Source organism: Trachypithecus francoisi, unplaced genomic scaffold (genome assembly GCF_009764315.1).
Source record: "Trachypithecus francoisi isolate TF-2019V2 unplaced genomic scaffold, Tfra_2.0 Lachesis_group11, whole genome shotgun sequence".
NCBI lineage: Eukaryota > Metazoa > Chordata > Mammalia > Primates > Cercopithecidae > Trachypithecus > Trachypithecus francoisi.
This window is the reverse complement of record NW_022681456.1, coordinates 87,126,092-87,153,362: the sequence shown is the minus strand read 5'-3', so window position 1 is coordinate 87,153,362 and position 27,271 is coordinate 87,126,092. Positions and strand designations below refer to the sequence as shown.

Below are 27,271 nucleotides of genomic sequence, written 5' to 3'. Positions count from 1 at the left end.
TCAGGTGCCACCAAGCCTTCCCTGAGACACCAGCCCAGACTGAGCTTGACCCTCCCTCAATCCTGAGCCATTTCTACCATGTTGAAAGATGTGTCTAATCAATTAGGCACCATATAATATCTAATTTTATGTATCTCCTGATATGCTTCATATGTGTAAGTTCTGTATTACCAGCAAGACCATGGTTCTTTTTTTTTTTTTTTTTTTTTTTGAGACGGAGTCTTGCTCTGTTGCCCAGGCTGGAGTGCTGTGGCCGGATCTTGGCTCACTGCAAGCTCCGCCTCCCGGGTTCCCACCATTCTCCTGCCTCAGCCTCCCCAGTAGCTGGGGCTACAGGCGCCCGTCACGTCGCCCGGCTAGTTTTTTGTATTTTTTAGTAGAGACGGGGTTTCACCGTGTTAGCCAGGATGGTCTCGATCTCCTGACCTCGTGATCCGCCCGTCTCGGCCTCCCAAAGTGCTGGGATTACAGGCTTGAGCCACCGCGCCCGGCAAGACCATGGTTCTTAAGGCAAGGTTTGAGTTATACAGTTTTTTAGGGCTGGAATAACAGCATTTGACAGAACATGATACTACAGTATGTAGTGCATCAATTAATCCTTGTTAACTCTCAAACATAGGGTCACAGCTGAGCTGCTATTATGTGGGATATATAGGGCCCCTGGAAAATTGTTTGTTATTTAATTTTTATTTCATAATTAATAAACTTAATTGTACAATCCAGCTAGATGTGAAGGGGAATAAGAAAAATATAGAAACCAAAGAACTGCAGTAGGAGAACAAAGATTATAGGATATTTCAAGTAAATGGGGTGGAAGGGTGCTTTCCTGAGCTACAGAAAAAATGGTCTAGTGGTTAAGATAAAACAAGTCAAATTTACTAGCATTTTCCACAACTGGCAGTGGTGATATTCTTGCTGATCTTGTCATTCCTGGATCCAAAGTGCTCCATGGTTTCCACAATATTCATGCCCTCTTTTATCTTCCCAAAGACAACAGGCTTGCTATGTAACCACTCAGTCTTGGCAGTGCAGATGAAAAACTGGGAACTGTTTGTGCTGAGTCCTGCATTTACCATGAACATCACGCCAGGACCTGTGTGCTTCAGGATGAGATTCTCATCATCAAGTTTCTCTCTGTAGATAAGCTTATCAGCAACGCCACAATGGCATGAAGTCACTACCCTAGCACGTAAGGCCTGGAATAATTCTGTAAAAGCAAGAACCCATATAACCAAATCCTCTCTTGCCAGCTCTCAGGCACAAAATTTCTGCTGTCTTTGGAACTTTGTCTGCAAACACCTCAAAGAAGAAACAGCCAAGTCGATGATGGCATCAAGGAACACAGTGGGATTGACCATGACTGGTGCTGGTGGCTCTAGGAGGTACCCATCTGCAAAGCAAGGAAAATATATGTATACATTTTAAGAAGCCTTGTCTAACTAAACACTTTTATTGAAAATGTTTTACAAATTGTGTGGGCTCCTGGAAATCAATAAAAATTCAGAATAATGGGTAGAAAGGAGTAGAAGAGATACTTACATATTTACTTATTGTCAAATCAGGGCAAATATCCAGACATCATCTCTTCCTATTTTGGTCTAGGAATCGTCTTTTCATCTTCTTTATTGTCACAGATGCCATTCCTGGATAATGATAATTTCACATTTCCCCCCATGGTAAAAAGGCAGCGATGCCTTTTTTCATGTGTCTGTTGGCTGCATAAATGTCTTCTTTTGAGAAGTGTCTGTTCATATCCTTTGCCCACTTTTTGATGGGGTTGTTTGATTTTTTCTTGTAAATTTGTTTAAGTTCTTTGTAGATTCTGGATGTTAGCCCTTTGTCAGATGGGTAGATTGCAAAAATTTTTTCCCATTCTGTAGGTTGCCTGTTCACTCTGGCCATCAGAGAAATGCAAATCAAAACCACAATGAGATACCATCTCATACCAGTTAGAATGGCAATCACTAAAAAGTCAGGAAACAACAGGTGCTGGAGAAGATGTGGAGAAATAGGAACACTTTTTCACTGTTGGTGGGACTGTAAACTAGTTCAACCATTGTGGAAGACAGTGTGGTGATTCCTCAAGGAATCTAGAATTTCCTCAAGGAATTTCTAGAACTAGAAATACCATTTGACCCAGACATCCCATTATTGGGTATATACCCAAAGGATTATAAATCATGCTGCTATAAAGACACATGCACATGTATGTTTATTGTGGCACTATTCACAGCAGCAAAGACTTGGAACCAACCCAAATGTCCATCAATGATAGACTGGATTAAGAAAATGTGTCACATATACACCATGGAATACTATGCAGCCATAAAAAAGTATGAGTTCATGTCCTTTGTAGGTACATGGATGAAGCTGGAAACCATCACTCTGAGCAAACTATCACAAGGACAGAAAACCAAACACCATATGTTCTCACTCGTAAGTGGGAAATGAACAATGAGAACACTTGGACATGGGTGGGGAACATCACACATTGGGGCCTGTCGTGGGGTATGGGGAGCGGGGAGGGATAGCATTAGGAGATATACCTAATATAAATGACGAGTTAATGGGTGCAGCACACCAACATGGCAGATGTATACATATGTAGCAAACCTGCACATTGTGCACATGTGCCCTAGAACTTAAAGTATAATAATAAAAAAATGAAAAAAAAAAGAATTACAGCAAACTTCAGAAACTATGCAAGTCTGAAGACAAATTGACATGTTTAAACTGCTGAGAGAAAGAAAAAATAATAACTCTCCACAATTCTATACACAGTGTGAATATCTTTCAAAAATGAAGGAGAAATTAAGACTTTTCACACAAAAGCAGAGAATTCATTATCCAGAAGCCTTAGACTATAAGAAATATTAGAGGAAGTTTTTCAGGCTTAATTCTACATACCAGAGAGAAAGTTGGATCTACACAAAGAAATGAAGATTCCAGAAATAGTTAAAATGAAGATAAACGTAAAAGACTTTTTCTGACTTTTAATAACTGTAAAAGATAATTGATTAGCTAAATTTTAAAAATAGTAGTAGTGAAAATAGGGAAAAGAGTGACTATAGGGAAAGTACAGTAGTTTTGTGGGTTTGTAGCATATGTAAAAGCAAAATGTATGACAGCCATAACCCTAGTATACCAGTTGGAACACCACACAGTGAAGAGGAAGAATACTCCTTGAATCTAGACTGTGATTAGTTTAAGATGTATGTTGAAAATCTTGATTGTGGTGGCAGTTATATGACTGTATGCATTTGTCTAAACTCATAAAGTTGTACACTTAAAAGAATTAATCTTACCAAATATATATTATACCCCCCACCCCCCAAAAAAAGGTAGCAGTACCATTATGACTCACAATGTCATGACTCTTGGGAACCTGTTTATATTAGAACCATACAGACCTGCTTGTCTCTGCAGTTCCCTAAGTCCATTTATTTAATGCTGGTTACATCATTACACATGTCACTGGATCAGCTACTGTGTGGCCTGTTTCCAATAACTCTCTCCAAGGTAATTATGGAGATTCATTGATGATGACCACAAATGCAAGTCTCACTCAGAGAATTATGGAAAATGTGAACAATAACCCATTTTGAGGTCCTTTAGTTTACAGTTTAAAATTTCCTGTCTTCCACTTACCACCACTAGAATCACTTACCAAAAAAAGTTACTTTTTTTTCATGTTAAAAAGTGTTCAACAGAAATGAGTTTTTTCTTTCTTCTTTCTTTCTTCTTTCTTTCTTTCTTTTTTTTTTTTTTTTTTGAGATGGAGTCTAGGTCTGTTGCCCAGGCTGGAGTGCAGTGGCACAATCTTGACTCACTGCAACCTCCACCTCCCAGGTTCAAGTGATTCTCCTGCCTCAGCCTCCAGAGTAGCTGGGACTACAGGAATATGCCACCACATCCGGCTAGTTTTTTTTTGTATTTTTAGTAGAGACGGGGTTTCACCATGTTAGCCAGGATAGTCTTGATCTCCTGACCTCATGATCCACCTACCTCAGCCTCCCAAAGTGCTGGGATTACAGACCTGAGCCATCACGCCTACCCGAGTTTTTCTTTCTTTTCTTGTGTGGCAACTTTCCGTTATGCCTGGCATTCTGAGTCACGCATGTGTGCAAGGTTTTGCAAAATCTGAGAGGTAGAGAAGAGGCCAAAAGATGAGGCGTGAGGGACATTTCACAAGTTATGAAAATAAAAATTCAAAAAGGTATCACTAAAACTATCCTACTAAATTATATTATTGATAGCATCCCTTAAAACAGGCTATTATCAAAAAGACAAACACCAACAAATGCTGGTTAGGATGCAGATAAAGGAGAACACTAGTACACTATCGGGGGGAAGGGAAACTGGTACAGCCACTATGGAAAACAGTATGGATGTTCCTCTAAAAACTAAAGATAGATGTACCATATAATCCAGCAATCCCAATAGTCACAATATGGAATCAGCCTAAGTGTCCATCAATGAATGGATAAAAAAAAATGTTGTGTACATATACACAATGGAATACTATACAGCCATCAAAAGAATGAAGTTCTGTCATCTGCAGTAACATAGATGGAACTGGAAGATATTATGTTAAGCGAAATAAACCAGGCACAGAAACTAATTCAGAATAATGGGTAGAGGAAGTGGAAATATTGCATGTTCTCACTCATATGTGGTAGCTAAAATGTTGAGCTCATGGAAGTAGAGAGTAGAATAATAGTTACTAGAGGCCGGGAAGGGTTGGGGATGGGAAATAAAGAGAGGTTGGTTGAAGGTGCAAAAATACAATTAGAAGGAATAAGTTCCAGTGTTCCATAGCATAGTAGGGTGACTATAATAACAATAATTTATTGTATATTTCAAAATAGCTAAAAGAGAATATTTGGAATGTTCCCAACATAAAAAGAAATAAATGTTTGAGGTGACGAATCTCCCAATTACCCTGATTTGATCATTACACATTGTATGCATGTTTAATACATATCACATGTATCCCATACATATGTACAATTAACATGTATCAATACAAATTTTATTAAACTATCATTCATAGCATCCATTATTTTCTTTCTTCTTTCTTTTTTTTTTTTTTTTTTTTTGAGATGGAGTCTAGGTCTGTTGCCCAGGCTGGAGTGCAGTGGCACAATCTTGACTCACTGCAACCTCCACCTCCCAGGTTCAAGTGATTCTCCTGCCTCAGCCTCCAGAGTAGCTGGGACTACAGGAATATGCCACCACATCCGGCTAGTTTTTTTTTGTATTTTTAGTAGAGACGGGGTTTCACCATGTTAGCCAGGATAGTCTTGATCTCCTGACCTCATGATCCACCTACCTCAGCCTCCCAAAGTGCTGGGATTACAGACCTGAGCCATCACGCCTACCCGAGTTTTTCTTTCTTTTCTTGTGTGGCAACTTTCCGTTATGCCTGGCATTCTGAGTCACGCATGTGTGCAAGGTTTTGCAAAATCTGAGAGGTAGAGAAGAGGCCAAAAGATGAGGCGTGAGGGACATTTCACAAGTTATGAAAATAAAAATTCAAAAAGGTATCACTAAAACTATCCTACTAAATTATATTATTGATAGCATCCCTTAAAACAGGCTATTATCAAAAAGACAAACACCAACAAATGCTGGTTAGGATGCAGATAAAGGAGAACACTAGTACACTATCGGGGGGAAGGGAAACTGGTACAGCCACTATGGAAAACAGTATGGATGTTCCTCTAAAAACTAAAGATAGATGTACCATATAATCCAGCAATCCCAATAGTCACAATATGGAATCAGCCTAAGTGTCCATCAATGAATGGATAAAAAAAAATGTTGTGTACATATACACAATGGAATACTATACAGCCATCAAAAGAATGAAGTTCTGTCATCTGCAGTAACATAGATGGAACTGGAAGATATTATGTTAAGCGAAATAAACCAGGCACAGAAACTAATTCAGAATAATGGGTAGAGGAAGTGGAAATATTGCATGTTCTCACTCATATGTGGTAGCTAAAAATGTTGAGCTCATGGAAGTAGAGAGTAGAATAATAGTTACTAGAGGCCGGGAAGGGTTGGGGATGGGAAATAAAGAGAGGTTGGTTGAAGGTGCAAAAATACAATTAGAAGGAATAAGTTCCAGTGTTCCATAGCATAGTAGGGTGACTATAATAACAATAATTTATTGTATATTTCAAAATAGCTAAAAGAGAATATTTGGAATGTTCCCACATAAAAAGAAATAAATGTTTGAGGTGACGAATCTCCAATTACCCTGATTTGATCATTACACATTGTATGCATGTTTAATACATATCACATGTATCCCATACATATGTACAATTAACATGTATCAATACAAATTTTATTAAACTATCATTCATAGCATCCATTATTTTCTTTCTTTCTTTCTTTTTTTTTTTTTTTTTTGAGATGGAGTCTTGCTCTTGTCGCCCAGGCTGGAGTGCAATGGCACGATCTCGGTTCACTGCAACATCTGCCTCCTGGGTTCAAACGATTCTCCTGCCTCAGCCTCCTGAGTAGCTGGGATTACAGGCGCCCACCACCACGCTTGACTAACTTTTGTATTTTTTAGTAGAGACGGAGTTTCACCATGTTGGCCATGGTGATCTCGAACTCCTGACCTCGTGATCTGCCAGCCTCACCCTCCTAAAGTGCTGGGAGTACAGGCATTACCCACTGCACCTGGCAGCATCCATTATTTTCTTTTCTTTTTTTTCCCCAAAAGCGATCATACTCCTAGAAATGGAGAGGCCATTCTGGGCAGGTCTCTTGTAATTAGGAGAGCCTTCCTCTGACTCCCAGAAAACAGGCCAAGCACACACTGGACCTGTGTGATTAAACGGAGCTGAGAGGCCTATTTTATGATTTTAAAACTCGTTAAGTTTCTTTAGTCACCATTAATCTCTGCCACAATCACATGTATCGCTCAGGCCACCACTACCAACATTACTTCTAAGTTTCATTCAAAGGAATGTTGTCAGATATGCGCATTTCTTCTACCCTGAAATCCAGATAAAGAATTTTGATGAATACAAAATATGGAATTAGTTTTTTAGCTGAAAAACAATTGCTCAAGATCTTGGTTGGCCTGGAAGGAGAATTTATTGACATTTGCCTTTGTTTTTCTTTTTAACTAGAGTGTGCTGGGCTTCTCCCCTCCCAACTTAGAAAACAGATGGCAGTTCAGGAACAGTTTTTGTTTTGATTTTTTTTTTTGAGACAGAGTCTTACTCTGTGTCCCAGGCTGGGGTGCAGTGGCACGATCTCGGCTCACTGCAGGCTCCGCTTGCCGGGCTCACGCCATTCTCCTGCCTCAGCCTCCAGAGTAGCTGGGACTACAGGCGCCCGCCACCACGCCGGGCTAGTTTTTTGTATTTTTAGTAGAGACGGGGTTTCACCGTGTTAGCCAGGGTGGTCTCCATCTCCTGACTTCGTGATCCGCCTGCCTCGGTCTCCCAAAGTTCTGGGATTACAGGCGTGAGCCACCGCGCCCCGCCAGGAACAGTTTTTAATAATCTAACTTCACAATAGACAGATCTGATAGGTATTAATATAAGAGAAATAAACTATTATAAGCTAATGCTCACTGTGAGCTCTGTGCTGTGCTAGGTAGTTCTCTCCTGTTACAGCATTTACTTAACTGTGCAACTAATGTTTACTCAGTGTTTAGTACTTCTTTTAAATGCAGCTTAGCATAATACAGAGGTTGTCAAATGTCCGTGGACTTTGGAATTACCTGAAGAGAATGTGACAAATGTTTCGCCACCCCCAGAGTTGCTGATTCAGCTGATGGGGATGAGGGTTGAGCATCTGCATTCCTAACACGTTCTCAGGTGATGTTGATGCCGCTGGTCTGGGGACCACACTTTGAGAATCACTGGAATTGTAGTTAAAAGCAGTGACTTTGCTATCAGAGTGATCCGGATTTGAGTCCTCTAACTTTGGATACATTTTGTAACCTCTTGCCATTTCATTTCCTCATCTGTAAAATTATACCTCCAATATTAACTATTTTGGGGATTAAATGAGATGTATGTGTAGTGTTTAGTACAGTTTTTGATGTATTAGAACTCAGTAAATGTTAACTGCTACTACTGCAGCAATTACTTACAGTGCTATTGTTATTACTAAATAGAATTAGAAAAAGACTGATTTCAAAATCATTTTTAAATTGTCAATGCCACCTCTTCTCTTTACCTAGAGCTGAGTGCTTATTCATATGCAATATTTTAGAAGCTTTACCATATACTTTGGCCATAGAAGATTTCAATAACTCATTCAAACATTCAAATGAAATTAGCCTGCCACTAATCTGCAAAAAGAGAGTCTCAGAGATGGCACAGTACGTAAGTTGGAAAGATACTTATCACCTATTAACCAAATACTGACGTAGCATTGCTATCAGTTGTATGATTGCAGACACCTGGAAGGTCATCCTAGGCTCTTTCAACCACTGGCATCTAGATTCTTGTTATGGGCTGAATGTGTACCTGCCAAGTTCATATGTTGAAATTATAGCCCCCCCTGTGATGATATTAGGAGGTGGGGCTTTGGGAGGTGATTAGGTCATAAGAGGGAAGCCCTCATGAATGGGATTAGTGCCCTTATAAGAAGATAAGTAAGACAGATGATCTCTCTGGACTATATAAGAATATATGATAAGACAGTCTTCTACAAACCAAGAAGAGGGCAATTCACCAGCTTCCAGAACTGCGATAAATACGTGTTTGTTGTTGAAGCCACAGCCTGTGGTATTCTATTATAGCAGCCCAAACTGTTTAAGGCAATTCTTTTTTATGTTTATGCAGAACTACTAAAAAAACAAAACTGATGAGTTAACACCAAAGGTTTCATCCAAATCATTTAAAACAAGGATGATAATAGTCATATTAAAGAAATGTAACTTTCTATGTTGGCTTTGAATGTTCTGATATCCATAGTGAGATTTTAAAAAATTAATACATGCACTTGGATTCTTTGCTTTGCAGGTCTCTTGGACATTTAAGTAGAAGTGACATTTATTACCCAATGCTTACTAACACTGTAGCTCAGGGATGGGTAAACTACAGCCTCCTTTCCCCACTTCTGTCATTTTCTAAATAAAGTTTTATTGGAACACAACCACTCTCTTTCACATATTGTCTCAGGCTACATTTATGCTACAGAAGGGTTGCCAACCTCTGCTGTAGACAGTTACTTGGAATACTTTGTAGAGAAGTGTGGCAAGAAGAAATATAATCTCTTTCCTAGAAATATCTACCCAAAGAGATAATTTATCTTCAGTAAAATAGTTTCCTAGTACAGTAAGAAATTAGCCTTATAGTTGATTTCCCATTCACCTTAGACTGAAATGTTCACTGGCCCTTCTGAATGCTCAGTGTCATTGCAATGATGTATCCACCAGCCATGGGCAACACTCTACTCTGGGCCAGGAGTTGTCCTCAGTTTTGCATTATTCTTGCTTAATTTTAAAAGTCAAACTTAGTTTATTAAGGTAAATAAAGTCCCAGAACCTCATCAATGGCTACATAACCTTTCTCTGGAAACCACATTGTTTTTTCTGAAGTAGTAGTTCACTTTAAGCATCTATAAACCTATTTTATTTTATAGAACATGGCATTGGCCTGCCTTTAAAAATGAGTTTCTATTTTTTTTTTTTTTTTGAGACAGAGTCTAGCTCTGTGGCCCAGGCCCAGGCTAGTGTGCGGTGGCACGATCTCAACTCATTGTAATCTCTGCCTCCCAGGTTCAAGCGATTATCCTGCCTCAGCCTCCTGAGTAGGTGGGATTGCGTGCGCCACCACAACAGGCTAATTTTTGTATTTTTAACAGAGATGGGGTTTCACCATGTTGGCCAGGCTAATCTCAGACTCTAAGTTTGTATTTCTTTAACAAATGTCTTTCCAAGTATTTGAGGTACAATTTCTATGATGCTTCCAAAGAAAAAGATTAACACGTATTTGTTGGGTGAATAGAGAGTATGTATCAGAGTGGGAGGAACATGAGAGTTCAACTCTCAGAGGTTCCTCTTCCTGCTAGTGTATGATAACCCTCTGAGCCTCAATGTCCTTATCCTTAAAATAAAGGTAAACTCAATCTCATAGGATTGTGGTCAGGATTTTAAACAATGCACGTGACATGCATAGTGAGAGCTAGCCACTTTACAAGTGGTGATTTAGTGAATGCCAGTGAAGTGGGCTTAGTCATTTTTCTTTTCAAATTTCTTTTTGATTTAATTGCATTTTCTTAGAGGTGAACTAGATGCTTAAAAGTAGTCATACTTAAATTTATTCAGGCAACCTTTAATACATTTAGGATACAGTGCCTTTACTGAAACAACAGTTTCAAAACACAGTTTGTAGCTTGAACTGGAAAGAGAATATGAAGATAAAAGTCACCAGAAGGCGCTGGCACAGCTCTGGTGTCGTCGATGCTACTTAGAGCCCTAACTCCCTTACCCGCTTTCCCCAGCCCGTCAGTGCTTCACACAGTGGCCAGAGAATGAGCGTTTGGATGATTGTCTGTCAATCCTCCATCCTGAGAAGAGAGGCAATAACTGCCCCTGCCCAGACGATCCACAGCCTTGGAAGGCATTCATTCCATCCTCTGCGGGAGTGATGCTAAAAAAGCCCTGACCTGACGGCATGCTGAAAGATCTGAATTGCAGTCCCAGTTCCGCAGTCGTCAGCTGTGTGACCCCAGACACAGCGATCTGCACCATTCTGAGTCCTAAGTGCCTTCAGCAAATTAAATGAGATGTCTGTGATCCTTCCAGATTTATAGCCTTTTCCGTCAGGGAAGTGAAGCGTATGCATGAACTTTAAAGGAAAGGGGGTTATATGCCAGCCTAAAATATCCATTCTGATTTGGGACGGGTTTCTCAGACATTTATTCTCAAGATATCCCACATTGGCTCTTTTCTCAGCTGCTAAGATCTTACCCTTGCTATAATCAGGTTTCCAGAGGTATGGAACACAATAAAGTAGTAGGCCCCAGAGGGCTACTAATGGCTGTCTCCTACCTACGTAAATACTCATAAATAATCACTCAGTCACCCATCCTAGAATCTTGCTAGTGTTTGCATTATACTGACAGGTGGAGCATCTCAAATCTGAAATTTGAAATGCTCCAATGAGTATTTCTTGTCAGCGGTCAAAAGTTTCAGATTTTGGAGCATTTTGGATTTTGAATTTTTAGATTTGGGATGCTTGACATGTATAAGAAATAAATTTTTGTGTGTTTTTTAAAAAAGAAATTACCTAGTCTCAGGTATTCTGTTACAGAGCAGAAACCAGACTAAGACCATGTTCATAATAGTGGCTCATCATTTGTTTGACAATATATTTGTTATTAAAATATTTCACTGTGACAATACTCACTGTGATAAATTTTATTCTAGAAACAACTTTCTTTAGGATTTTTTTTTACAATCTGAGGATTATACAAAACCACCTGATAAAAATAGGCGCAATAATTCTTGGGCTTTTAGTTTCAAAGTCTGTTTTCCCATCTGTTACCCAAAGTTTGGGTCTACACAACCAAAGCAAAATGTAGGATTCTGTAATTATCCTTTGACTCAGAGACAAACAGAATATCAGTAGAAAAGGGACATCTGTACTCATCTGATTCAATACAAGTCAGAAACGTGATTATCTGAAACATCTAACAACCATAGAGGACAAACTGCTTTATTGAACCCATGAATTCAAATTCTAATCTCATCTGGAAACACCCTCACAGACTCACCCCAAAGTCATGTTTAGCTAAATATCTGGCATTCGGATCCAGTCAGGTTGACACAAACAATTAACCATCACATCCCACATCTCTAAAGCCTTCATGGCACCTAATACAAAGTAGGTGCTCAGTAAATATTTTCTTATTGAGTGGATGAATGAATGTATTTTTATTATTTCCAGCGAAATTGTAAAGATGACTATGGACGAAGAAACTACAAAGTTAGTAAAAAGTAACTGACAGACCCCCCTTTAGCTTGCTAGCCTGCTGACAGATTGTACTACTTAGATTGATTGACAGTTACTCTCAGAGTATTAACTGTATAACTGTGGTAGAAACAGTTAACTACTCTGAGAGTAACTCAAAGTAGTAACATATCCACATATGGGGAAGACTCTACTTGAGTCTCACTGATCCTCAAAGAAGAAACTCAAAATAAATGTGCTATGAGTTTAGTTTAGATCCAGTCCAGATGCTATTTGAAGAAAGAAGGGAAAGGAAAGGAAAAGAAAGAAGAGGGAAGGAAGGAAGGAAGGAGGGAGGGAAGGAAGGAAGGAAGGAAGGAAGGAAGGAAGGAAGGAAGCAAGGAAGGAAGGAAAGTTCAAAGTTACTTGTTAGTTCTTTAAAAAATAAATACAAAGAAAATATTGTTTTTCTGGCTGCCAATCTGTTAAAAAAATTAAAAAGTAATATGTAATATATAGTTTGGGTATTGTAATTTGCCCTAGTTTTTGTACAGTTTTATTTATTTCAAATGTCCAGTTTTAAGGAGAAGATAATAGACTTCAAATTATGGAAATCTCTTCAGATACTAAGAAACCCGGTTTTCATTTCATTCTCTTTGACATTTCATTCTCTTTGATCTTTAATAACCTTATCATTGGTTCTAAAATCCACTAGCTGTTTTTGGGTTACATAAACATTATTAACTTCAGATATTCTACAAGCCATGCATGTTGACTTGGGGTTCTAGTTTTGGCTATTACCTTAAGCAGACTGGTGCTGTCTACCAGCAGCTTGGTACACACATTTTTTTCCTCACCAAAGATGGATCAAAGCAATAAAGTAGCATAAGTTTTGTGAATAGCGGGTTTGACAGTAATGGCCAAGACATATCCTGGTAAAATGTATCCACCCAGCAGCATTAATTTTTACATATAAAGTTGTCCCTTGGTATTCGTGGGGGATTGGTTCCAGGACCCCCCGTGGGCACCAAAATCTGCAGATACTCAAATCTCTGATATAAGATGGTGTCGTGTTTGCATGCAACCTATGCACTTCCTCCTACATATTTTAAATCATATCTAGATTACTTATAATGCCTAATATAATGTAAATGCTATAAATAGTTGTTGCATTGTGTTGATTTTTTATTTGTGCTATTTTTGTTGTTGTATTGTCATTTTAATTTTTTTCAGATATTTTTGATCTGTGGTTGGTTGGATTTGCAGATGCAGAATCCTCATATACAGAGGCCAACTGTAACTCATATGTTTTCAAGAGGATCTTCTCAATATAACAGTGTGTAGCTTGTGGCCAAGCACAGTGGCACACACCTGTAATCCCAGCACTTTGAGATGCCAAGGGTGGCAGATCACTTGAGCTCAGGAGTTTGAGACCAGCCTGGGCAACATAGCGAAACCCTGTCTCTATAAAAAATACAAAAATTAGGTGGGCATGGTAGTCTGTGAATGTAGTTCCAGCTACTTGGGAGGCTGAGGTGGAAGGATCACTTGAGCCCAGGGGGTCAAGGCTGCAGTGAGTCATGAGTACAGCCACTGCGCTCCAGCCTGTGCGACAGAGCGAGACTCCACCTCAAAAAAAGAAAAGAAAAAAGAAACTGCGAGGATGAACAGATCAGCATAGGTGACGTACACTAAACAAGGTAAAAAAGATAGAAAATCATTTGGAGAGGTGGCCAGAGGGCACATCAAGAAGCGCTTTGTACATTGGTAAGGACTGTGGATTTTATGGTGATTAAAAGTTGCTGTGGGGTTTTTTGAGTAGAGGAATGACTTAATCTGTATAATGTTTGTAAAAGGATCCATTTGGCTGCTGTGCAGAGAAATAGACAGGACAAAGTGGAGAAGCCAGGACACATACAGGAATCTATGGTTGTTGTCCTGGTGAAAGCAATCCACGACTTGGGCCTGGTAGGGTCAAAGGTGAAAAGTTGCTAATTCTACATGTATTCATTGATGGATTAGGGTATGGAGAGGGAGAGAAAGGGGAGTGGTCAATAAGATTCCAAAGTTTTGGGCCCAAGCAATTGTGTAAAATGGTGGTGACTTTTACTGAGACAGGAAAAACTGAGGTGGGTCAGTCTGGGGCAGGGAGAAATATGAAATTCCATTTAAGAGCTGTTAAGTTTGAGATATCTATTATATAACCAAGTAGGTATGTCAAGTAGGCATTTGTTGGTTTTTATAATTGTATTAGTCAGGGTTCTCTAGAGGGACGGAACCAGTGGAATATACATAGGGGAGTTTACTAAGTATTAACTTACACAATCACAAGGTCCCACAATAGGCCGTCTGCAGGCTGAGGAGCAAGAAAAGTCAGTCCAAATCCCAAAACTGAAGAATTTGGAGTCCAGTGTTTGAGGGCAGGAAGGGTCCAGCGTGAGAGAAAGATGGAGGCTGGGGGGCTGGGCCAGTCTAGTCTTTTCACGTTTTTTTGTTTTTTGTTTTTTGTTTTCTGCCTGTTTTATATTCTAGCTGTGCTGGCAGCTCATTAGATGGTACCCACCCAGATTAAGGGTGGGTCTGCCTTTCCCAGCCCACTGACTCAAATGTTAATCTCCTTTGGCAACACCCTCACAGGCACACCCAGGAACAATACGTCGTATCCTTCAATCCAATCAAGTTGACGCTCAGTATTAACCATGACAATAATCAATATATTTTATGCTTCAAAATAGCTGTAATCAGTATTGCACACTTCAGTATAACTTTCTCTTTTTTTATCTTTTATTTTAGATTCACGGGTACATGTGTGGGTTTGTTATATGGGTATATGATGTGATGCTGAGATTTGGGGTACAATTGGTCCCATCACCCAAGTATTGCACACAGTACCCAATAGTTAGTTTTTCAACCCTTGCTCCCCTTCTTCCCTCCTCCTTCTCGTAGTCCCCACTGTCTACCATTGCCATCTTTATGTCCATGAATATCCAAGGTTTAGCTCCCACTTATAAGTGAGAACATGTGGTATTTGGTTTTCTGTTCCTGTGTTAATTTGCTTAGGATAATGGCCTCCAGCTGCATCCATGTTTCTGCAAAGAACATGATTTTGTTCTTTTTTCTGGCTGCATCAAGTAGGCATTTGGATATGAAGTCTGGTGTTCTGGAGATAGAAATGTGTAAGTTAGCAATATCTAAACTAGTGCTAACCTGTAGAAATATAAGGCAAGTTACATGTGTTTTCTAACAGCTTTATGTTAAAAAGTGGAAAAAAACAGGTAACATTAATTTTAATAATGTTTTATTCCACTTAATACATCCGAAATCTCATTTTATTATGTAGTCAATATGAAAATATTACTGTGTTGTTTTGCATTCTTTTTTTTATAAGTCTTTGAAGTTCAGTATGAATTTTATGTGTATACCACATCTTGATTCAGACTTAATAGCCACGTGGCTCGTGGCTACTGTTTTGGACAGCACAGGTCTGGATGGTATTTAAAGCCAATGGACTGGATATTGAGAGTCAGTATAGATAGAAGAGAGAAGAAGCCCAAGAGACCCGACAACTGAGCCCTTGGAAACTCCAGCATTTAAAAGTCAGAAAAAGGAAGAGGAGGATCCCCAATAGAAGAGAAAAAGAATAGAAATGTTGTCTTGTTAGAGGAGGGGGCTATGGGCGTATGCATTTATCAAAACTGATTGAACTGCACACTTAAAATTTATGCATTTCACAATATGTAAATTATGACTCAATTTTATAAAGCACATTCTAAAAATAGATGAGAGAGAGAGAGAGAGAATCAAATGGAGAAACAGTGAGGATGGTGTGGGGTACCAGAAGAAGTCAAGTGAGACAAGAACAGAATTAACCAGAGAATGGGCAATGGAAGGTCATATGTCACTGTGGCAAAATAGTATTTGAGAGAGGGGATGAAAGCTTGATTAGAAGCTCATTCAAGTGAGAATGGGAAGCTTCTGGTCACAGATGGCTGATCTAACATGTGCTTTTACTTCTGCTTGCCCTGAAACCTGACTAAATGACAGTAAGTGGAATTCGTAATGACTTATCCACACCCCTGCCCCACTCTAACATGTACAGTTTGGAAACTGGAAAGCATCTAGAGAAGCATAAATGACTGAGATCTATGAAAGCTGAATTCCTAGTCAGCTCTGGGGAAAGCAAGGAGCAATTTGGCACCACAGAACCCGCCAAAGGCTCAGGAATCTGTAATATAGTTTCAACCAAAAGTGAGTGGTGTAGGTGGGCCTGGGAACTGTTTAAAAAGCAATTTGATACCCAGATCAGGGTATCAGCATTTGATACCCAATGTCCAGGGGTGACATTAATACAATGAAAGGAAGCTTTCGGAAGTTAAAAATATGAAAGCTGAAACAAAAATCTCAGTACAAAGACTAGAATGTAAATTGAGGAAAGTAGAGTAAAAAATTAGAGATAAGGAAAACAGCAGAGAAAAGTAAAAGAGAAAATTAGATGATCAGTCCTAGAGGTCTAATATCTCAATGATAGGAATTACAGAAAGAGGGAACAAGAACAAAAGAACACACATGAAGAAACAATCAAAAGAACAATTCAAGAAAATTTCCCACAGTGGAATGACAGGAATTTCTAGATTAAAAAGGCTCACTGGCTGGTGCAACATCTCATGCCTATAATCCCAGCACTTTGGGAGGCCGAGGCGGGCAGACCATGAGGTCAGGAGTTTGAGACCAGCCTGGCCAACATGGTGAAACCCTCTCTCTACTAAAAATACAAAAAACTATCTGGGTGTGGTGGTGGGTGCCTGTAATCTCACCTACTCGCGAGGCTGAGTCAGGAGAATCACTTGAACCCGAGAGGCAGAGGTTGCAGTGAGCTGAGATTACGCCATTGCACTCCAGCCTGGGTGACAGAACGAGACTCCATCTCAAAAAAAAAAAGGCCTACCAAAAGGCCAGCATAATGAATGAAAACAGACCCATAATAAGTCGTCCCACTATAAAATGTCATAATATCAAGCCAAAAGAGATGAAAGAACAGGCCATATACAAAGGATAAAGCGTAAGAATAGCTTTGGGTTTTTTAACAACAGTGGAAACTAGTTATTGTAAAACAATGTTTTTATAATTTGAGAAAAAACTATTTCTGTCTTAGAATTTATATATACAAAGTCCTAAGTGTGATACGCTAAAGGCATTTTCAGACATGCTAGTTCTCAAACATTTACTTTTTAGTTACTGCTGGAGCAGTAGCGTGATGAGAGAGTATGTCAAGAAAGAGGATGACATGTCCCACCAAGTGGCTCCGACTCAAGAAAGAAGGGAAGGGAATCCCAGGATGTAGGTGATGGAGATTCCAGGGTGCCCAACCGTGCAGCAGCCTCAGAGAGCAACCTGAGCAGATTGAAGTAGGTCTCCAGAAAACATGGCTCCAAAAAGGTGAAACTGATATATTTGAACATATGGAAAGAATCCACACTTCTGGAGAAGACTGGGGTCAAATTGCTGATAAATGCTTACATAGCTAAGCAAATTTTAAAAAGAGTATTAACTTTAGGGAACATCAAAAGATCTTAAATAAAAAGTAACCCTGACTTATCACAGGGCTTGTTTGCAAGTAGTCACTTTTTCATAATAATGAAACACTGAATACTGATCTAACCATAAAAATACTTTGACTCTGTGGGAAGACGGGGGACTGGAAGTGTACATGTGTGTGCAGGTGTGACTAGGAAGGGGTGTGGGGAGTGCTGAATCCATGCATTCCTTAAAGAAGTCAGGATCATGTCCAAAACTTGGAAAACAATCAAGAAGAAGCAATACAAGAAAATTATTTAGAATTATAGCCATCATTTTTTAAAAGCTAAAAGACTTGAGGCCAGGCACAGTAGCTCAAACCTGTAATCCCAGCACTTGGGGAGACCGAGGCGGGTGGGTCACAAGGGTAGGAGATTGAGACCATCCTGGCTAAGACGGTGAAACCCTGTCTCTACTGAAAGTACAAAAAAAAAAAAAAAATTAGCCAGGCATGGTGGTGGGCGCCTGTAGTCCCAGCTACTCGGAAGTCTGAGGCAGGAGAATGGTATGAACCCGGGAGGCATGAGCCGAGATCGTGCCACTGCACTCCAGCCTGGGTGACAGAGCGAGACTCCATCTCAAAAAGAAAAAGAAAAAGAAAAGACTTGATCACAGTTACTTGGGAAGTGAAAAATAGGGAGAGGGAATGAAAAATTGTCAATTGCAGCACTTTTTGGCTCTCTAATCTATTCACCTATATAAATTTGATTTAAAAGTTTAAAATTTTTTTCAAAACATGGAATGATGGTGTAAAATGAAGACAGAAAGTATACAGCAACACTGTCCAAAAGAACTTTCTTCAATTATGGAAATTACGTGCAATGATAGCCCCTTGAAATGTGACTAATGTGACTGGGGAATTAAATTTAGAAGTTTATTAAATTTAAATCAATTTACATTTAAATAGCCACATATGGCTAGTGGCTGTTATATTAGACAGTGCATCTATATAAAATGGCCTGCTCCTATCTAGAATCAACTTTGCTTTTATAATTGAGCCTTCTTTCTTCTTCTTCTTTTTTTTTTTGTTTCTAAGCACTTTTAATTAATTTATTTATTTTACTTTCTCAATGTTTATTTTAGGCTCTGGGGTACATGTATAGGTTTGTTACATGGGTAAATTGCACGTCACTGGGATTTGGTGTACAAATGATTTTGTCACCCAAGTAGTTAGCACAGTACATGACGGGCTGGTTTTTTACCTTCACCCTCTTCCCATCCTCCCCCCTCAGTTAAGTCCCAGTGTCTGTTGTTCCTTTCTTTGTGTCCGTGTGTACTCAATGTTTTGCTCCCACTTATAAGTAAGAACATATGGTATTTGGTTTTCTGTTCTTGCATTAATTTACTTAGGATAATGACCTCCAGCTGCATCCCTGTTGCTCCAAAAGACATGATCTCATTCGTTTTTATGGCTGCATAGTATTCCATGGTATATATGTGCCACCTTTTCTTTATATAGTCCATCGTTGATGGGCACCTAGGTTGATTCCATGTCTTTGCTATTGTGAATAGTGCTGCAATGAACATATGGGTGCATATGTCTTTTCAATAGAAAAATGTATATTTCTTTTGGATATATACCCAGAAATTGGATTGCTGGATCGAATGGTAGTTCTGAGTTCTCTGAGAAACCTCCAAACTGCTTTCTACAGTGGCTCAACTCATTTACATTCCCACCAGCAGTATATAGGCATTACCTTTTCTCTGCAATCTCACCAGCACCTTTTTTAAAAAAATTTTTTAATAGTAGCCATTCTGACTGGTGTGAAATGGTATGTCATTGTGGTTTTGATTTCATTTCTCTAATGATCAGTGATGTTGAGCATTTTTCATGCACTTATTGGCCATGCGTATGCTTTCCTTTGAGACATGCAGTAACCTTTCTTTCTCCTGCATAATCTTTTTGTCTGTCCTGTGAATCCTTCCTACCAGCATGCTAAAATGTTATTTACCTTTTTTTTAAGTGCTGTTGCTTTGACCCCCACCCCTCTGTGACTACCCACGCCATTTTCTGTTTCTATATAGCGAAACTCCTCAAAAGACTTCCCTATACCTCAGCTGTCCTACACAGCAGCCACTGGCCACATATGCATTTAAACTAATTGAAATTAAATAAAATGTAAAATTCAGTTCCTCAATTTCACTGGCCATGTTCCCATCACTCAATAGTCACGTGTGGCTCTTGGCTTTGCACTGAGGAGAGACAGATACAGAATATTTCTATCATCTCAGGAAGTTCTATTAGGCTTTGATAGAACTTTAAGCACTGATAGGAACAGGAGGGAGGGCCAAGTAAATGGGTACTTTGACGGTAGTTTGGTAGATTTGGTGCTGGAAGGATAAGAAAATTATCTCCTAGTTATTCTTTTTTTTTATCAGTGGAATGAAAAATAAGTTCATCAGCTGAGAGTAAGGAAAAGAGAAGCAACGCTGCAAGTATAAGGAGAAGGTAGAAAACAACCTTTCCAGAGAGCAAGAGAGTGAATTGATAAAGGAAATAAAGAGTAGATGTTCCTCCTCTTCCTTAGCCTGATTATGAAATTAAGGACAATAGGAATCATTATGTTTTCTTTTCGTATTATTGTTGCTGTTCTCAGTGTTGTTATTAAAGAGGTCATCCTTAACACTGGGCAGTCTAGATGGAGATGGAAGCATGAGCCAATTTTTCATCTACTCCTTTTCCCCTGTAATTACTTTGAAATCAGAGATCACTGAGAAATCTCACTGTCGTGCTATGACCACAACGTACACAGCAGGAAGGAAGGGGAGGTTCCTTCCTGGAGATGTTTTGCAGTGATAAGATATCGGCACTTCCTCAGTCGAGGGTCTTTTGATTTTAAGAAAGAGAAACCAATCCAAACAAACTCGAACAAGAAAAGGAGATGGACTATAATGATACATGGGTGCCTCCTGGAACTCACAGGAATACAGCTGATCCTTACAGGAGCTTGACCCTGGGGGAGCCAGGAGACTAGAAAGTTCTCAGGAACAGGCAGAATCATGTTTCAAATCGCTGTATCTCTCTCCCTCTTCCCCAACCCCCCACTCCCATAAATATGGTTTCTCATGTCTTTCTCAAGCATTCTTTTGTCTTCTCTACAGAAAAGACCACTTTTCTCTACAGCATTCTCAGCACACTTGGTGGGTAAAAGATGGCCACTCCCATAACGTCCTCAGTTCTTATTACCTCAGAACAAGCAAACTTTTCAGAGAGACAAGAGCATCTCAGTCTCAGTTACAAACTTCTGAGAGAATCTGATTAGTCGAACTTAGGACAACCGCCCAATGTGGGTTCAAAGAACTCTGCTGGGGGACATGGCCACAGGTACAAACTTGACTTCCAAGGCCCATTCCCCCACGGTGTGGGGCAGTTCTCAGAGCTCCTTGGCTCCACCCTCTGGGAAGTCCTTTCTGTTCTATTACCTGCCTTGGTCACACTTGAAGTAGGTATTGAGCCACACAGCTTTCCACATCCTGCCCTGAATTAGGGTGGTGCCTCTGGTTTTTAGACCAGGCTTACAGTTTCTTTGTACTACTGAACGGCTCCCTCAAAAACCAGGAGGCCCCATCTATCTGCTTCCAGACATTTCCATGAGCAAATAACCATATTTAGAATTCTCTTTGAGGGACTTCTTTTATTTCTGCTTTATTCTTTTGCTTTCTTGTCCTCAAAACATCCTCCCTCTCCCTCTCCCCCGCATCTCTGTGGCCAGTACCTTGATTTAAGTAATTTTATCTTCTAAAGTTTTAACAAGTTGTAAAAGTTGATCTAACCTTTGCCCCGAGGCATTTAATCAACTGATACACACACAAGTATGTATTTATGTATCTATGTGTATATGTGTTTGTGTGTATACATATATATATTTTTTTTTTTTTTCTTTTTTCCTAGCAGTTTTACTCAAAGCCTTTAAACTCTTCAGATTCCGGATCTAAAAGTAGTTGGCTGTTTCAAATTTATAAGATTCCAAGTTTTGGGATTATCTTTATTCTCTTTCATCATTCGTTGTAAACTGGTCATTTCTTTCCGGAGTTGCTTCTCTCTCTCTCTCTCTTCCCTCCCAGTACTTTGCCAAACACAACCAGTAGCAACCACGTATATAATAGCAGCACTAACTTTCCTCTGAACTATAAGTTCAATGGTCTTGCAAGGTAATCACAAGCAAAACCTTTACCAAATGTTTTGCCTTCTTCCCAGCATCTGATATCAGTTTCCTCTCTGTCATCACCTGACTGCTAAGCCAGTCTTTTAATTTTTTTTCAACAGCTTACCACTACTGGCCCCAGTTTTTGTTTTTTTGTTTCCAGTCAGCATAAGTGTTTTTACATTGCAGTAGCAACTTTCCCCTGGAATCTCAGTGGCCTTAATACAATAAAGGTGCGGGTCTGATTGAGTTAGGTGAGTTCCCTGGGCAACTGCCCTGTGTGATGAAGTGGCTCAGTTATTGAAAAGGTTTCTATCATTGGTTCTGTCATCTCAAGTCACGACCTTCGAAACCGACCAACCAAAGGAAAAGATCACAGGGAAAATTCACACCTGCTTTTCTAAGCTTTGATCCTGAAGTGAGACATATCACTGCTACTCAAAGTCCATTGACCAGGATTGGTTTTACCACTTCACCTAACTAGACAGGGCTGGAAGTTATCTCTTCCATCGTCCTCAGCATGTTGAGAGAGCAGAGCTGTGAGATCAAAACAGCCTGGACAGTGGGGCCCCTACAGTGAGGAACCCTGCCCTGGAGAGTGGCCCAATTGCACAGGAATTTACATGAGTGAGAAACAAAATTGTGTTGAAATAATACCCTAGGCCTGGCGCGGTGGCTCAAGCCTGTAATCCCAGCACTTTGGGAGGCCGAGACGGGCGGATCACGAGGTCAGGAGATCGAGACCATCCTGGCTAACACTGTGAAACCCCGTCTCTACTAAAAAAATACAAAAAATTAGCCGGGCGAGATGGCGGGCGCCTGTAGTCCCAGCTACTCGGGAGGCTGAGGCGAGAGAATGGCGTAAACCCGGAAGGTGGAGCTTGCAGTGAGCTGAGATCCGGCCACTGCACTCCAGCCTGGGCGACAGAGCGAGACTCCGTCTCAAAAAAAAAAAAAAAAAAAAAAAAAAAAAGAAATAATACCCTGGGATTTGAAAATTTAATTATTCTTGCAACAGTCCATCCTATCCTGATTAATTCAGGAACCAGAAGATAGGAGTGAATGAAACAACATAGTTTATTTTCCCTGAAGTAATTGTAATTCCAATCAAAATACCAACAGGATTTTTTTGGAGACTGACAAAATGTTATAAAGCTCCAGTGGAATAATAGAGGAGTGAGAATAGCCAATACAGCTGTAAATGAAATAATGAAGAAGAACTAGTTTTATCCACTATTAAGATATTTTATAGGTAGAGAAATTATAAGAAATAAGAAAGCTGTTAGTGGAGAATAAAAACCCCAGAAACAGACCCAAATACACTTAAGAACTTAAAGTATTAATATAAGGCCATGTGTAGTGGCTCAGGCCTGTAATCCCAGCACTTTGGGAGGCTGAGGTGGGTGTATCACTTGAGCTCAAGAGTTCGAGACCAGCCTGAGCAACAATGCAAAACCCTGTCTCTACAAAAAATATAAAAATTAGCTGGGTGTGGTGGTGCATGCCCATAGTCACAGTTGCTTGGGAGGCTGAAGTGGAAAGATTACTTGAGCCCTGGAAGTCAAGTCTGCAGTAAGCCATGATTGTGCCACTGTACTCCAGCCTGGGTGACAGAGTGAGACTTTGTCTCAAAAAAAAAAAAAAAAAAACAAAATAAAATATAAATAAAGTGGTATTTTAAAATTAATGGGAGAATATAAATAATTCAGTAATGTTGTGATGAACATGCCATTGGGGGTAAAAGTGCAGAAGTATCTTATACCCAAATAAATTCTATGTGGATCAATAACTTGAATGTAAAATATGAAACCATAATAATACTAGAAAAATCATTGACCTTTTTCTCATAATTTTTAACTGGGGAAAAGTGACAGACATAAAAGATAAGATTGACAAATTTACTTATATAAAAATTAAAACTTTTTCAAGATAAGAATACCATAAACAAGTCAAGAGATAAACCACAGGATAGAAAAAAAAAATGTCTACAATTTATATAATAGGAAGAGGGTTAATTTCTTTTATATACAAAGCAATTAAAAAATCAGCAACAGAAAGCTGAACAATTCAATAGAAAAATAAGTTTGCAACAAAAACAAAGCAAATAACCAAAAAACACATAAAAATTTTAGCTATCTAAAAAAATTAAGGAAATGTAAGTTAAAACAAGATATTATGTTTCACTTTGTATGTTTTGCAAAAATACTGTAGCTTGCACCCGCCCCACCCAACCCCAATCTATGGTTTTACTTTCTGAGTTTTCAGTTACCCCTGGTCAGCCACAGTCTGGAATTTTCCATTTCATATTTTCAGACTGCAGCTGACCAGGGGTAACTAAAACTTCAGAAAACAAAATATTAAATGGAAAATTCCAGAAACAAACAACTTATACATTTTAAATTGTGTAGCATGGTAAAATCCCATGGATAAAGGAGGACTACTGTAAAATGTTGATCTTACTCAGGAGTGTGGAAAGCAGAACCACTCATGTATTATTAATGGAATGTAAATTGCTACAACCTTTTTGGAAAGCAATTTGGCAATAACTATTAAAATTTAACAAGCACATTATCTTAAACTCAGCAATTCTTCTTTCAGGAATTTTTCCCAAGGAAACACTTTCACAAGGAGGCAAATATATGCTGTACAGGAGTAGCATGATACTATTATTTGTAATAGTAAAAAAAAAAGTGAAATTTAAATGCCCATCAAAAGCTCTGTAAAACGGGCTATTACGTAGCTGTTCCAAAGAATCAATGCATTTCTATGCCTTGATATGAAAAGTATCCAAACTAAACTGTTTTAAGTAGGAAAAAAAAGGTAGAATACAATATCACTATAAGTGAAAATTCCTAGAATCACGTTTATATGTATATTTATATACATGTATGTACATACATACAAATTTCTGAGAAAAAAGAAATAATAGCTATGATCATGTTCAGCTATAATGACATAAAATATGGATTTGTAAGTAAGGATGTAGGCATTTACATTTCATACCCATTTGTAAGTTTTACAGTTTATGAATGTATTGCTTTATGGTTAAAAACAAGATTTTAAACTATTAATCCTTTCATGCAAATGTTTTTTTTTTTTTTTTTTTTTTTTGAGGCGGAGTCTCGCTCTGTCACCCAGGCTGGAGTGCAGTGGCCGGCTCTCAGCTCACTGCAAGCTCCGCCTCCCGGATTTACGCCATTCTCCTGCCTCAGCCTCCAGAGTAGCTGGGACTACAGGCGCCCGCCACCTCGCCCGGCTAGTTTTTGTATTTTTAGTAGAGACGGGGTTTCACCGTGTTAGCCAGGATGGTCTCGATCTCCTGACCTCGTGATCCGCCCGTCTCAGCCTCCCAAAGTGCTGGGATTACAGGCTTGAGCCACCGCGCCCGGCCTCATGCAAATGTTAATTCTCTCTTTCTACCATTCAATCTATATCTCAAAAAATTTGCACATACAAAAAAAGAAGGACCAAAACTGTGGACATTCAGAACATGTTATAAATGAGTAAACGAAGTCACCAGTCACAATGAGAGGGGAGCACAATCTTTAGAAAGTCAAGTCCTGTTTCCACAGCAAGGCAAAATTCCCCAGGTTAACTGGTAATATCACCATTCCAAAAAGAAATTCAGTAATAATAGTAGTAGTAGCTGACATTTACTGAGTAGTGACTAAGTTGGATTCAGCACTCAGCCCTTTTACATGCATCTTTTCTCTTTTTTTTTTTTTTGAGGCAGAGTCTTGCTCTGTCACCCAGGTTGGAGTGCAGTGGCACAATCTCCGCTCATTGCAACCTTAGCCTCCCGGGTTCAAGTGATTCTCCTACCTCAGCCCCCCGAGTAGCTGGGATTACAGGCGCGCATCACCAGGCCTGGCTAATTTTTGTATTTTAGTAGAGACAGGGTTTCACCATGTTGGCCAGGCTGGTCTCAAACTCCTGACCTCAAGTGATCCGCCCACCTTGGCCTCCCAAAGTGATGGAATTATAGGCATGAGCCCTGGCTGGCCAGGAATCTTCTCATTGAATCCCACAGACTCCATGTGGCAGGGGCACTATTGCCAGTCCCATTCTACCAATGAGGAAACTAAGGATCAGAGAGTGAAATTAAGAAATCACACAAGAGACTCAGGGCTTGAGTTTCAAAGCACTTGTAATATGCTTCACTGCTGATTCCACCACTTACTACGTGTCCTCAGTAAAGTGGCTCTGCCAGAAGCGTTTGAACCAGAGGACTCCATCTTGAATAGAGGCTGGGTAAAATAAGGCTGAGACTTACTGGACTGCATTACCAGGAGGTTAAGGCATTCTAAGCCACAGGAAGAGATAGGAGGTCGGCACAAGATACACAAGGTCATAAAGACCTTGCTGATAAAACAGGTTGCAGTGAAGAAGCCAGACAAAACCCACCCAAACCAAGAATGACAATGAGAGTGACCTCTGGTCATCCTCACTGCTACACTCCCACCAGGACCATGACAGTTTACAAAATGCCATGGCAATGTCAGGAAGTTACCCTATAGCATCTAAAAAGGGGAGCAACCCTCTGTTCCTGGAACTGCCCACCTCTTTCCCGGAAAACTCATGAATAATCCATCCCTTGTTTAGCATATAATCAAGAAATAACCATAAAAATGGGCAATCAGCAGCCCTCAGGGCTGCTCTGCCTATGGAGTAGCCATTCTTTTATTCCTTTACTTTCCTAATAAACTTGCTTTCCCTTTGCTCTATGGACACGCCTGGAATTCTTTCTTGCACGAGATCCAACAACTCTCTTGGGTTCTGGACCGAGACCCCTTTCCGGTAACATCTTCACATTCCCCTTCGATAAAATGTGCATAGTAATAAAGCCTACTTGGCAGGGTTGTAGCAGGGATTAACTGAGAAAGCACACATGATATGCTTAACTCAGTGCCTGTTACATGGTAAGTCCTCAGGAAACGTTAAACACTGTTCTTATTTTTGTTGCTGTAACAAGGTTTGTTCATGATATGGTCTCTACTGAGCCATCCACATTGTTTCCATGCCACCTCCTGGCCACCTTGCACTTCCCCTGCAGCTGCCCACCCTCTGTGCCTCTGTTCCTCCCTTCCCGAGAGTATCCCTTCCCACTTCCCACCCCTTCTTCACCCACTGACTCCTACTTACCTTTAAGACTTGCTTGAACTATCACTTCTTCCAGGAAGCTTTTCTTGACCTCGTGTGAGTTAGGTGCTCCTTCTGTGAGCTGCAGTAGGAGCCTGTGCTTTCGTCTCCTATTGTATTTATCAAACGGCAACACCGTAACTTTTTACCCTCTTAGTCTGCCACCACCCACTAGTCTGTGAGTTCTTGAAACGACAGAAACTGTGATTTCTTTATCTGGGTTCCTCTAGTATTTAGTCCACAACTTGACAATTAATATTTGCTAAGCGATTTAACTGGTGAGTGAAAGAAGATTAGGCAACTCCTGTGACTACTTGTCCTGGGACCTCTGCTGACTCCTCCCAGGAGGTTATTCCTTTTTGAAAGTGGGATATAAGTCAGGCAAACAGAATTAGTCATTAAATTATTATTGCTATTTGCTTCTATTACTATTCTAGGTGCCGAGACCACCATAGTGTCAAAAAACAAAATTAC

At 39.7% G+C, this 27,271-nt stretch overlaps 1 long non-coding RNA gene and 1 other non-coding gene across 2 annotated transcripts; both read right to left on the bottom strand.

Moving 5' to 3' along the window:
- Window positions 1-500: 500 nt before the first annotated feature.
- On the bottom strand, window positions 501-27,271 carry LOC117090236. Its single transcript, XR_004439939.1, has 4 exons — window positions 26,801-27,271; window positions 5,333-5,467; window positions 1,540-1,643; window positions 501-1,390 (listed from the first exon to the last, which is right to left on the bottom strand). It is a non-coding gene; the product is annotated as an uncharacterized LOC117090236 (long non-coding RNA).
- Window positions 6,741-6,872, bottom strand: LOC117091220. The gene has a single exon (XR_004440328.1). It is a non-coding gene; the product is annotated as a small nucleolar RNA SNORA64/SNORA10 family (small nucleolar RNA).